The sequence below is a fragment of the Palaemon carinicauda genome, chromosome 40 (assembly GCF_036898095.1).
Source record: "Palaemon carinicauda isolate YSFRI2023 chromosome 40, ASM3689809v2, whole genome shotgun sequence".
Taxonomy (NCBI): Eukaryota; Metazoa; Arthropoda; class Malacostraca; order Decapoda; family Palaemonidae; genus Palaemon; species Palaemon carinicauda.
This window is the reverse complement of record NC_090764.1, coordinates 40,576,985-40,589,533: the sequence shown is the minus strand read 5'-3', so window position 1 is coordinate 40,589,533 and position 12,549 is coordinate 40,576,985. Positions and strand designations below refer to the sequence as shown.

General features: G+C 44.1%; 1 protein-coding gene across 1 annotated transcript in view; it reads right to left on the bottom strand.

Moving 5' to 3' along the window:
* LOC137631721 (protein downstream neighbor of son homolog) overlaps positions 1-12,549 on the bottom strand; it is a 131,148-nt gene that overhangs the window by 42,955 nt on the left and 75,644 nt on the right. The gene's annotated exons all lie outside the window — the stretch shown is intronic.

The following is a 12,549-nucleotide window of genomic DNA, read 5'->3' as shown; positions in this document are numbered from 1 at the left end:
TGTAGCGGGTTGTCTCCTCTTGAGGAGGAAGCGTAGTGTCTCCAGGCATGAAGCCGAAGCGACGCCCCGGTTCGGGAGAGATGTCGCGGTGTGGATGCTTGAGTAGTCTGCGCCGTGGGAGAAGCTCTCCCGGGAGTTCCGTCAGGGGAAGCAGAGGGTCCAGAAACCGTTCTGCGCATAGTCCCAGTGGAGCTCTCCCATTGAAAGGTTGACAGACAACCTGGTCTTGTTGAGACCCATTGTCCACAGACAAAAAGGAGGGAAGACGCAGGCGTCGAAGTTGTCCCACCATCACCGGCATGCATCTTGCCAGAGTCTCGGGATCTGAGACTGGGGGGAAAAAAAAAAAAAAAAGCGGAAGCTTGAGGTTCCAAGCTGTCGCGATCAGGTCCCCCAGACCAGCACTTGCTGGTTACCCAAGGTAAAAGACCCCCAGGTACACTCTCTCTACGAGGCTCTGCTCGGATAGTCAGAGAGAACATTCCCCTGCCTGGAACGAGAGAGCCGATGGTGGTATTGAGAGAATCTCAATCATCCCGGTATCTCTACTGCAAGATGTGAAGGTGTGAAAATGCGTCCCCTGCTGATTAGAATACGCCAGAATCATGAAGTCGACGGGCACGGGGCGACTCGGCAGGAGCTGTAGGATCTGTAGAGGGGCCAGACTAAGGCCCCTAAGCCTGCCTGAATGATGGAGAGGTATCCTTCAGGTCTTGACCATAGGCCTGGACCGGAACATGCCCCCCCCCCTTTCCTTTGACGAGTCCGAGAACCGCATCAAGAATGTGGTGAAAGGACGAGAATATCCACTACCATCAAGAGGCTCCATAGGTCAACACCCATTGCAGGTCTAATAGTTCCGCTGGTCCCATAGGGCCAGGGAGTCCGGTTAAACATTGCCTGAAGCCACAGACACTTGGATCGCCCCACATGGAACTTATCCTGAGGCGACCGTTCGGACTATAGACGGGTCAATGAGGAAAGGAGAACTAGGAAACGTTCCAAGGTAGGGCTGAAAGCTCTGCTTGACTGAGAACAGGTACTGCGACTCTCCTCAGTCTTGCCACAGTCAACCGAAAGGAAGGCTCGGAGGATGTGGTAACAGAATCTGGCGTCCCCAAGTGGTCACCCATCCAAGTACCGACGTTGCATAACCTCGCTGGACGGACGAGAAGCGGGGTTTCCAACGTGGTAAGGCCGTTGACTCAATATCATGGCCAGATACTCCAGATGTTGAGGCAGAAGAAGAGAAGGCTCCAAGCAAAATACCATGAGCCCACACTCATGGTAAGCATCCGGAAGCTTGTCCCGGTGCTGAAGAAGGTCGAACCCGAGCCTACCGGAGTTGACCAGCCCTCCAAACAGCAGAGGAGGCGGAAGCCTGCACCTGAGCAGCACAGAGGAAGGCAGGGAGAGTTCTCTGGGGAAACAAACCTGCTATGCCACGGCGGGATAGCCACACTGCATCATAAGCAGGAATACTTGCAATCTAGGCTGAATTCGACGAGCACCCTGGAAGATGGATGGAATGGAAACAAAGTACCCGTCCTTCCGATCCAGGGTTTAAGGAGTCCTGTCGCCTCGTTACCAGTCTGATCGATTCTGCTGGTCTACGCTGGCCGAAGTTTGTTCGACAAACTTGATCAGGGCTGAGAGGTCGACTACGGACATCCCCTCTCAGATCCTTCCTTACAAGAAAGGATCGACTGAGGGGGCCGGGTGAAGCCGTCGATGATCCTAAGGAAGACCTTCGCCTAAGGTATGGATCATTCTGCCCAACCGGGCAACTCTGCTGACGCTATGGCATAGAGGTTCAGAGACACTGAATTCGCCGACAGAGACGACAGGCGCGATATCCTTGGCTAATCACAGAGATTGTGCGGGAATGGGCATCGGGAAGCTGTGATTCGGATGAGTAACCTTAAGCATCCTTCCAGCGAAAAACCTGCAATCCTAGAGTTCGTGAACTCCTTTTAGGACTATGCCCCCCCCCCCCCCCCCCGGGGGAGTCTCCCGTGCCATCTGTTCCTGACAGGAGGAAACTGCAATTGGACACCTTGTCCCAGTTGTCGTAGCCGATAACTTAGGCCGACGTGGTTGAAAGAAAAGGGCGCTGGAGCCCTGCAGAGTCTGGAAGAAAGCGCCTTGGAGGAGTGAAACCGGAAGTCGATTTCCTCTGCACAGCAGCTGTCAAAGTTCTGTCCTTGGGCACAAACAAACTCTTCTCAAGGATGGAAGGGTGTCTGAGGTCGTCGACCTCCACAGCTGAGACACCCGAAGGAAGCCCTCAGTCAGCGCGTCCGGATGGTACAACATCGAGCTTGTCCGCAAGTTAGATACTTAACGACGAAAGGCCAAGGTGCCTGAGCTCGAGAGGAGGAAAGTACCCCTGACCTTCCTGTAGCTTCCTTGAACCAAACCTCGGGCCGTAACCGAGGAGGGAAAGAACCTGGTAAGCTCCCAGAGGAAGAGGTAAGCAGTCACCCCTTGTCCGATGGAAAAATCTCGAACGGAAAGTCCCCCCCCCCCGCCAAAAATCCTTCCAGGGAATGACGGGGAAGGGCTAACCCAGGTTCAGGAAAGAGGAGTGTTGCTCAGATCTCCCTTAAGTTTCTCCTATTCTTGCAAGTGCCATGCTCTGCGTTTACGGGGTGAGGCCGTGTTCTGGAAATACGCTCCAGAAGAACTCGCCAGGCTGCGAAAAACCCCATTCGGAATCGTGGTCGCAATCGCCCTGGAGCTCGCGCGACGGAAATTCAAAGATTTCCGCGTTGGCGAACGTGGAAGCGCCCATGCGCGGTAACGCAAACGAAGGTGAGCGAAGGAGCGCAGAAGGAGGGCGAGCGTGGTAGGAAGGGCGAGAGCTGGTGGTTGGCGAGCGATAACCCATAGACGAGCAATGGATACTGCAAGAAATAAGCCGACGTTTGTGCGAAGAAACACTGTAGGTTCGCGCGACGGCACACCATCCTTCTGCGCGATGGAAAAACCGTTGGTTTGTGCGTGGGCGAACATTGGAGAGCATGGGCGCGGACGCGCATGAGCGTAGACATGCAGGCACGTGGCCGCGCGGGCGCACGGGCGAGCGGCCGCGCGGGCGCACGGGCGAGCGGCCGCGCGGGCGCACGGGCGAGCGGCCGCGCGGGCGCACAGGCGAGCGGCCGCGCGGGCGCACAGGCGAGCGGTCGTGAGGGTGGGCAGGTGGATGAGAGCGAGTCCGAGGCGGTGAACGCAATCGTTAGCGCGATGGCGAGGAAACGCGCTGCCGCGTGGGCGAGGAAGACCGCTGGCGATATCGAACAACAAGCGATCGGTGGTGAGTGCTAACGCGCAGGTTGGCGATGGCGCGTTGTGTTATGCCGACGCGATGGTCGAGCAGCATGCGCAGGTGAGCGATCGTGCGTTGGCGAGCAGTATGCGAAGGTGAGCGACGGTGATCAGCATGCGCCTGGTGATCAGTATGCGCAGGGTCGCGCGATGGGGATCAGCATGCCAGGGTCGCGCGATGGTGATCAGCATGCCCAGTTGAGGGTCGCGCGATGGCGATCAGCATGCCCAGTTGAGGGTCGCGCGATGGCGATCAGCATCCGCAGTTGAGGGTCGCGCGATGGCGATCAGCATCCGCAGTTGAGGGTCGCGCGATGGCGATCAGCATCCGCAGTTGAGGGTCGCACGATGGCGATCAGCATCCGCAGTTGAGGGTCGCGCGATGGCGATCAGCATGCGCAGGTGAGCTAGTAGCTGGCGAACCATGTTCCTTCAGAAGTGTTGGAGAACGTTGGCGTGCCGGCTGTAACACACGCGGGCGATCCGGAGATCGCCGAGAGACAGGTGATCGCTGGTGAGCTGATGATCGCTGGCGAGCTGATGATCGCTGACGAGCTGATGATCGCTGACGAGCAGAAGGCTACGCGTGGAAGCCTGTGCATAGAAGAAGAGTCCTTGACCCCGACCTGAACCGAAGTTCTAGATCGTGAGGGCGAATGTGGGCGCACAGGGCGCGTAACAGGAACCAACAGGAACAGCAGGGATGATCATCTTGAAAGCGCTGACGAACAGGAGAGCGCTGATGAGCAGAAGAGCGCCTGTGTGTTAACACTGAGCAGGAGCAGGAGAGAACACAGCAGAAGGGCGCGCAGGGAAACCCTGACACGCAAGGGAAGAACCCCCGTGGGGGCAACCCTTTGCCCGAAGGGATCGTTGTCTGCCGGGAGACTGATGTCCGTCGGAAGACCGCTGTCCGTCGGGAAGACCGCTGTCCGTCGGGAAGACCGCTGTCCGTCGGGAAGACCGTTGTCCGTCGGGAAGACCGTTGCCCGTCGGAAGACGAGATCAGACTGCTGTCCATCTGCACCAAGGCGGAAGATCGAGAAAAAGGAGTTGTAGGCTGCAAACGGAGATCCAAAAAGGCGCCTCAAGCACCCTTATAGGGAGATGAGAGGCCCTTACGACGAGGCAGACGGTGGGCCTACGGCGAGGGAGGCCAACAGCAACCGCAACAGAAGATACCTCCGAAGAGGAGTCTCTATGAGTGTACTCTCTTGCGAACGAAAGAGAAACACTTCGTGGAAGAGACTGGTCAGCCAGTGACCTAAAAGGAGCAATCCTCCGAAGAGGAGCTCCTGCATTTGCCCAGCCCCTTGAGCGAAACTGCAGGTGCGACCGCTCAGCACCAAGAGCATAGTCGCACGAAAAAAAAGGCAAGAGAAGAACCCCCCAAAAGGGGAAAAACTCAAGCCTGGACAGGAAAAACTTCCCTCGGAAGGAAAGTTACCCGCCCAAGGAGGCAAGCCTCCTGAGAGTTCTAAAATGAACTGGAGAGCTGTCCGTCGACACGGGAGTACTTCCAGTAGAAGGAGACACGCCCCTGACGAAAAAACAAGGGGGGAGGCAGCAACAGCCGAATCCCCAGGACTCAACCAGACAGCTCACACCGTTGCCATATTACAGAAACGAACTAGATCGGTAACTGTAAAAAAATAAAACAAATAATATTAGTACACATTCATTCCCCCAGGAAGGCTCCGAAGAGGAATCCCGAGGGAAAGGAACAAGAATTACACAACAGGCACGTGCCCTCACAACCACTTACACTCACGGAAGGAGAGCTGTAACCAAAACAGAATTATAACAATTATAATTATGTAACTATGTAATAATGTAATTTAAAAAAGAATGAACACTAAAGAAAGAACGAAAACCCCGAAAGGAATCGTTCTACAAAAACAACTACAATTAGATTCATAACTAATTGAGACAAACGTACGGCGTAGCAACCCCCCACACGGAAAGGAAGCTACAAGGGCGTAGTAAAACGTAGTAAAAGGGTGAACGACCTCAAGAGAGAGAGAGAGAAAGACATAAGTCAAACTCGATCGCCACCCATAAAATTACGCCGTGGTGGCCTAACTGCCGAGGCCTCCACGTAGATATCGTACACTACACACACAAATCTGAAAAGGAAACTTACTTATTTCTATACTCAAATATATATACAAACATGAAAACATGTTTACATATATATTGAGTAAAAGAAAAGTAAGCGATAAAGTAAAGACAAAACAAACAATGGCTGCCAAGAGAGGACCAAGACAGAGACGTCTGTCACAGTCCGAGCCAAAAGTGAAAGTGAGCATTCACCTGTGTGTGAGGGGGAGGAGGGGTAGCTAGCTACCACTCCCCCCCCCCCCCCCCCCCGCTAACTAGCGCGGGGGTAATACACCCTCGTTAAATTCTAATGGCTCGCCATTTCAGCTACGCTAAAAGGTAACCCTTTGTAAATAGCGTGGTTTGTATTTCGGTTACGGAACAAATAAGAAATCAAACTGAATATTTACTTCCCACTAATCCTGCGGTATCAATATCTTTTCTAAAATTTTCACTAGAAAAGAATAATTTTACATCAAGATTTACTGAAAATATCTAAAGTATGATCAGGGGAGAAAGCGCTGATGGAAATAACACCTTTGATTTTTCCCGTAGATTGCCTAAGTTGTAACTTAAAGACAGGCTAGGAAAAAATCAAGTAATACAATTTAGTACTAATTAGCAGAAACTTTCTAAAAGAAATTGTATGAAATCTGTCTTTATATTCTCTTAAAATAAATAAAGGGGTTTTGATGAAGGAAAGACCTAATTTTGGGAGGTGCTCTGTGGTCTCCAAGAACTTTCCTGTCAATAGATTAGAACACAGAATCAATTTTCAACATAAAATGCAAGTAACTTAAAGACAAGTTATGAAAACATCAAGTAACACAAAATCATATGAAAAATTCTTACTAAATACCAAAATGTTCAGGTTAATTAGAAGGTATCCATTCTAAATGACTTTGATATTAAAGAAATGAGTTTATCTGAAATATGGCTTGCATCTATCCATTATTATTCTTGTTCGCCTGAACCTAAAGGAGGCTGACAATCTTTAGCTCTTCATATAAGTGGCAGGATAAAACCCATAAAATAGTTTAGTATTTAAGAAAGCCTAAACTTGATATCTGCTGATAATAATGATACCAAATAAATATATATGGTTTCAGTTTCTTAGTTATGTTCAGAAACTCTTCAAGTTGTTTGTTTATTACTGCACTTTAAAATGTCTTCCTAGATTTTTGTTAACAATTACTGTGTGGAGAATGCATGGGAAGTTTCTGAGAGATCAAGATCTGCATTCCATTTTTGTATCATGTTGGGGCCAAAACTGTGATTTGAATAATTGTTGTGAAGAGTGCATTTTTCTCACTGTACCACTCATGGAAAAGTAGGTTTCAATGGTTGCCAATCAAGCACAAGAGGAAACTTGCTGTTAGTTTTGGGGAAAAGCCAAGGAACACTAGGCTAAACAACAATAATGACATGCCTCCACTTACTGTAAACAATTTACATAATCAGCTAACTTTTGATAGTGATGAGCTTCATAAGCTCTTAACATTACTAGCCTCCTTTGTTAAAGTTTAAAGTCAAGTGAATCCTCTTAAAATTGGTAGTTGGTCCTATCTATCCCATTGCCCAACATAAGTCAACTCTCAAATTTGAGTCAGTTAATAATGCTCTAATCAGTAAGGGCGCTGAAAGTTCACTGTGAAGTATAAATTTGAAAGCCTCTCAGAAATCCTTGAATTCTTTAATCGCTTTAGACCCTTCTGCTGCTAAACCCTTGCAATGCCACAATCCTAAGACCACTAGATTGTGAGGCACAAGACCAAGTGAGTAGTCTGGATGCTAATATCCTTCCTTTTCCAAACTATATTGTATTACATGGCATATCGTATGATTCCCTTGAACCTTGTTGGGTGAACAGAGTTTCCACTTATCAATCATTTACATCGTGTTTTGCTTGGTAGTGTTCTGTTTAATTGACAGCTTGACCACTAGCTCATTGCTGGTTAAATAAAGCAAGTTAAATGAGGTTCTAGTACATCTATTGACTAAACGAGTCCTCAACACTCGCATATGCAACATCCCCAGTATCCACTCCAGTTTTTAAAAAAACAGTATATCAACTGATTTTTCACAGTTCAACCTTCAATAAAAGAAGGAAAAGAAAAAATGGAGGCAAACCTTGAAAGTGAGGTTTTATCTCCTTTACAAACCTTACATAACCCTATGGCTGAGAAATACCCTAATGGGTGGAGTAAGGTAAGGTTGTAAGCTTCTTATTCTTCCAAATCATCAGAAGTGGCTACTTACAAGACTGTTCATATTTTTCAGTTAACTTTATGGTAGATAGAATCAATATATATTGTTGCCTCAGATTCAGAAAATGTATGGTAATTCTGGTTCCCATTTAGTCCTTACATATTCCATAACGCAGACATGCTGACTTGTATAAGACCCGTCAGTTGCATAATATTGCCTTACATTTCCATTTGATTTCCAGTCTTGTCCCTATCATTGAGCATCATAAACAAAAATCTTTAAATTCAGGTTTTGCAAGTTGGTTAACTAAATAGATGCTGTTTGTGGGTAACCAATAGGAAGTGTTCTTAAATCACTTCCCTTGGCAGATTTTAGGTATTTATTGAGCTTTAATTAGCTTCCCCTGTTGGATTTGTTAATATTCATCCTTAGGGAAATCACTGTATTTTAAATAAATCAAGATATATCCTCATCTCAGATTGTGATAAGTATTTATTGCATTCAAGTTTTCTTCCATACTGAATGTTAGTTTTTTGAATATGGAATGCACTGTTTTTAAACCATTGTGAGGAGTACAAGGTTGTGACTAGAATGGCTGATGTTAGATTTTCATAATGAAAAAGCAGAGTAATTAGTTGCCTTGTGGGGCAAAAAACGATGTGACACGCTCAGGCTATCTTACCCGTCGTGTTAGTGATGAATTAATACATCTTGACTTAGTTAACTTTCATTGTTATTTGCAGAAGGTCAGTGAGCCTTCTGTTGTAGGAGGCAAAACTGACTTAACTGCCAGATTATTCACACTAGCCAACTTTCATAGTCTAGTTGTCATAATTACATAGCGTTCCTTAGGTAAGGCTTTATCATATACAAATAAAGAATCTTCTGAGTCAGCATCAAGAGAGACTTCTCCAATTTGACCAGGAATCTCAACCTTTCCAGGTATAAAAACATCCTGATGCCCTGAAACCTTATCCACTTGAACAGGAGCCATCATCCTAGTGAAAATTTGAGGCACCTCAAACCAAAGCATGGGTACTTGAATTGGTAAACTTTCTAACTGCTCATGAATCAAAGGAATTTCCATGAACCTATATGAACAAGGATGTAACCACACACACATTTTAGGTCTATTGTAAAAATTCAATATCCCTTTCTTTCCCCAGAATTGTAGATGTTACCATAAAAATCTTGCTTAGCACTGTAAACATGATGATATTTGAGACATTGACTACCGTCTCCAACCTCTCGAAGCTTTGGGAACTACGAATAACCTGTTGTAAAACTCCAGAGATGGATTCAAAACCTCTTCTATAGCATTTTTCTCTAGAAGTTTACCAATCTCTAACTTCAAAACATTAGTCTTTTGTTGATTTGGATAGATATCCTAGGAATAGTATTGGCTTCTTGGAAAAGGAAGGGTTGGCGAACAGAGATATTCGATAGCTCTCCTTGACCACAACCAGCACCCAGGATTCTGGAAGGAGGATCTCCCAAACCTGATAATAGAAAGCCTTCCTCCCACAAGGAGAAGTTGGGAAAGACCATCATAACAATCTCTTATTTGGTCTGTGAGTCCAGTAAGAATATTGTCCAGTATGTCTGGCAGAACAGAATCCTGATGACCTACCACTGTTAGAAAGCCCTTGGAGTTCACAATTCAAGAGACTTAGTAAGTACAGGAATATAAGTAGAAAATGGAGCACTATAAAAGGACCTGAAAACTTCACTTTGTACCTATGCATCCACTTGCACATCCTACTGATTTCTAACAAAATCAAATTAAGGAATGGCTCTGAACATCCAACACTCAACCATAAAGGGACACACTGGTTGTTAACTACAAAACCCATGAAGGCAGCTACAGCTTTGAGGTCCAATCTGAAATACTGTAGCCTCATCCAAACTAGCAAAATACTCTGAATTAAAATAGATTTAGATCTTGATGGCATAAAAACTACTCCAGTAACCTCTATTACAAAATCTGTAAAGAGTGTTTCAACAATACTCCTCACATTATTATCAACAGAATGTATTTCTTGGGTAGTCCAATTTGGAAATTCTCAATTTAATAAACTTAATATTATTAATGATGCGATAAATGTAAGTAAAGAGATCAGAATCCATAACCACGTTAGGCAATTGACTCTTTCTATAGACTTCAGAATGTCTTGTTTTGATAGGTATTAACACTAAATGAGAACCTTAGTTAACAGCATTTAATTTCTCCTGAGATTATAATTCAACCATTTTACCTAAAATTATTTGACAAAATTCATTATATGCATCCTGGAGGAGGCTACTTCTGATGCCTTAGAAGAATAAGAAGAATCTCTATTTATCTTAACTTATTTGGGTATTTTTCAAATAAGATCACTTAGTAACTAAAAAAAGATATCTTATCTGAGTAGGTCTGTCTCTCATCCCACTTCTTTCTCTCCTTCCTCCTCTTGTACTGAAAAATTTTTCCTTACGTCGAACACTGTCCTTCCCATCGATAATTTTTGTGCCTGTGTAAGATAAGTGACTTGTTTCAGCAGAAATATTAGCATCATTAGAGAAAATTCGTAATGAGCTAGTGGCTGAGCCTATAAGGGAACGATGTGCATTGCCATCCGAATTGAACATTAGGTATGCCAAGCCATTAATAAAGAAATAAGAGGTTTTCTACTAGCAACTACTTTACCGAGTGGGGGATATTAGGATACTAGCTACCCATTCAGTCTTCTACCCCGTAATCCAATGGAACACAGGCTGTTTGACCTTTTACTGAATGAATCACAGATAAGCAAGGGTTGCTCTGTAGATCCCAAAGTAGTTAAAAGATGCAAAGCTCTAGGAGAGGATCTAGACTTTGCCATGTGCTATACACTATAAGAACCCTTACACTATGGTGTACTATAATCACAAGTCAAAAAACTTGAGAAGCTAGGCTAAGGTTCAAAATTTTCAAATCCAGTAGAAGCCATCCCAATTAACTACAATTAGATATCTTGAATCTGGATCAGGGCAGTATTGTCAACCTGATTTAATCAATAATGATGAGAGACTTCAGATAGCAGGTGTAGAGCAAGGCGTGTCTTCTTGAAGGGAAGAAAACAAGATTTTTTTTAGCTTCTTGGAGTAACGCTAATATGATTCAAGTTTCAAGAACAAAACAATGTGAACATTCAGGGAGGTTCATGAAAATAATCAACATTCTGGAAGATCTGGTGGAGTTTGTCCACAGTTTGTCGAAGCTTCTGGGGGTTTTGCAAGAAAATATGAGATGTCAGCAAAGGCCAGAGATAAAAAACAATTGCCTTTGAGGTAATAAATGAGCTATGAGAATCATCCTGGCATTTTGAGACCCTAAAATTTTGATCACTGAGTGGTTCATAGACTCTGGGAAAGACAGAAGGTCCAAAGTTCCAAAGTATAACTTGAGAGAGAGAGTCATACCTGCCCTACACATGACTTCCAACAAACTGAGCTTTGGGACAAGGTTGGGATGATTTACTGCCAGTAAGTATTTACCAGCTGACATGATGGTGTAATACTATGGTTGTTAGTTCAGGCGGTGGGGGGAGGATGATGGTGAGAAGATATTTATTTATTTTCATTTTAAAGTTGAGAGGCTTGCATTTCTTAAAACAATAACAAGATTTGAATGTTTAAATTTACAGAAATAGATGAAAATATTCATCTACTTGATTACCTTTTCATGCATAGGTATTCTTGGTTTGCAAGATGAAAGTCTTTTAATTGTGTTTCATGTCAAGGCTTCTATATTTAGAATAATGAATGATACAATAATACAGATAATTCCATGTATTATTGTATCTATTCAACTCTATTAATTCTCAAATTTCTTTATCTTATGCTAAAGCTTTTAACATTGCAGACTTTGAACATATATATAAAGTTATGTGACTGCCTGTTCTGTTTACAAATGGATGGAACACATGATTAAACATCCTGAGCATAATTAGCTATACAGTACATACAATAATCTTAACATCTCCCACAAGATGATTTCTCTTGAATCTTTAGACTAGTCTATCATTTATGAAACCACATCTACCTCTTCCTACCTACAACCTCCACTCACTGTTTTATATGGCCTATTCCCCTTTCAGGAAGGAAGACAAATGACCTATTCTTAATTTTCCTTTATGATACTGCTGCGACAATACCCAAATTCTCAAGTTAGCAATACCTAATGTCGAAGATAAAATGTCAATCACTGAAACAAAAAATCTACCTTTTACTCTTGTTTTTACTGCCTTCATTCATCAACGCAGACAAGGGAGAGGGAGCTACTCCTTCCATATTTCTGCTTTGGCTGCTATCAGTGACTTGTAAATTTAATTGGAAATATTGTACTTTGTAGATAAAAGAAAAAGTAAAACTTTGATAAGAAGAAACCTAAACATATGATCACCTCTCCGTTCGACATATATCATTGATAGTTTAGCAATGAAATTCTTATTTCAACCATTTCTAATCCTACATTCTTTCACATAATTTCTGCTAATAACGTCTTTAAAGGTTTTGGCTTCTTTAATAAATATCATGCTAATTAACTGGTTTTAGCATCAATTCACAATTTTAATCTTAATTCTTAATTCCTACATCCATCCTTACTCACAATAATACATTTACCAATTTAGGCTATTCCAAAGAAAGGCATGTACTTCATTTGTTCAAAATGTCATCATAGAACTACAAATGGTAAGTTTCAAAATTACTCAACTTCAAATCACCAGAATAATCCCTATAATCTTTCTGACATTTTGTTATTCCCTATAGAAGTATTGCAAATTCCAAGTTAAAGCTCCTTAATACTGTACATTAAGGGCATCCAAATATTTGGTGTTGGGATTAAGGCACTGTACCTTTTAGAAAATTCATTTGAAACTTTCACCTACTGTT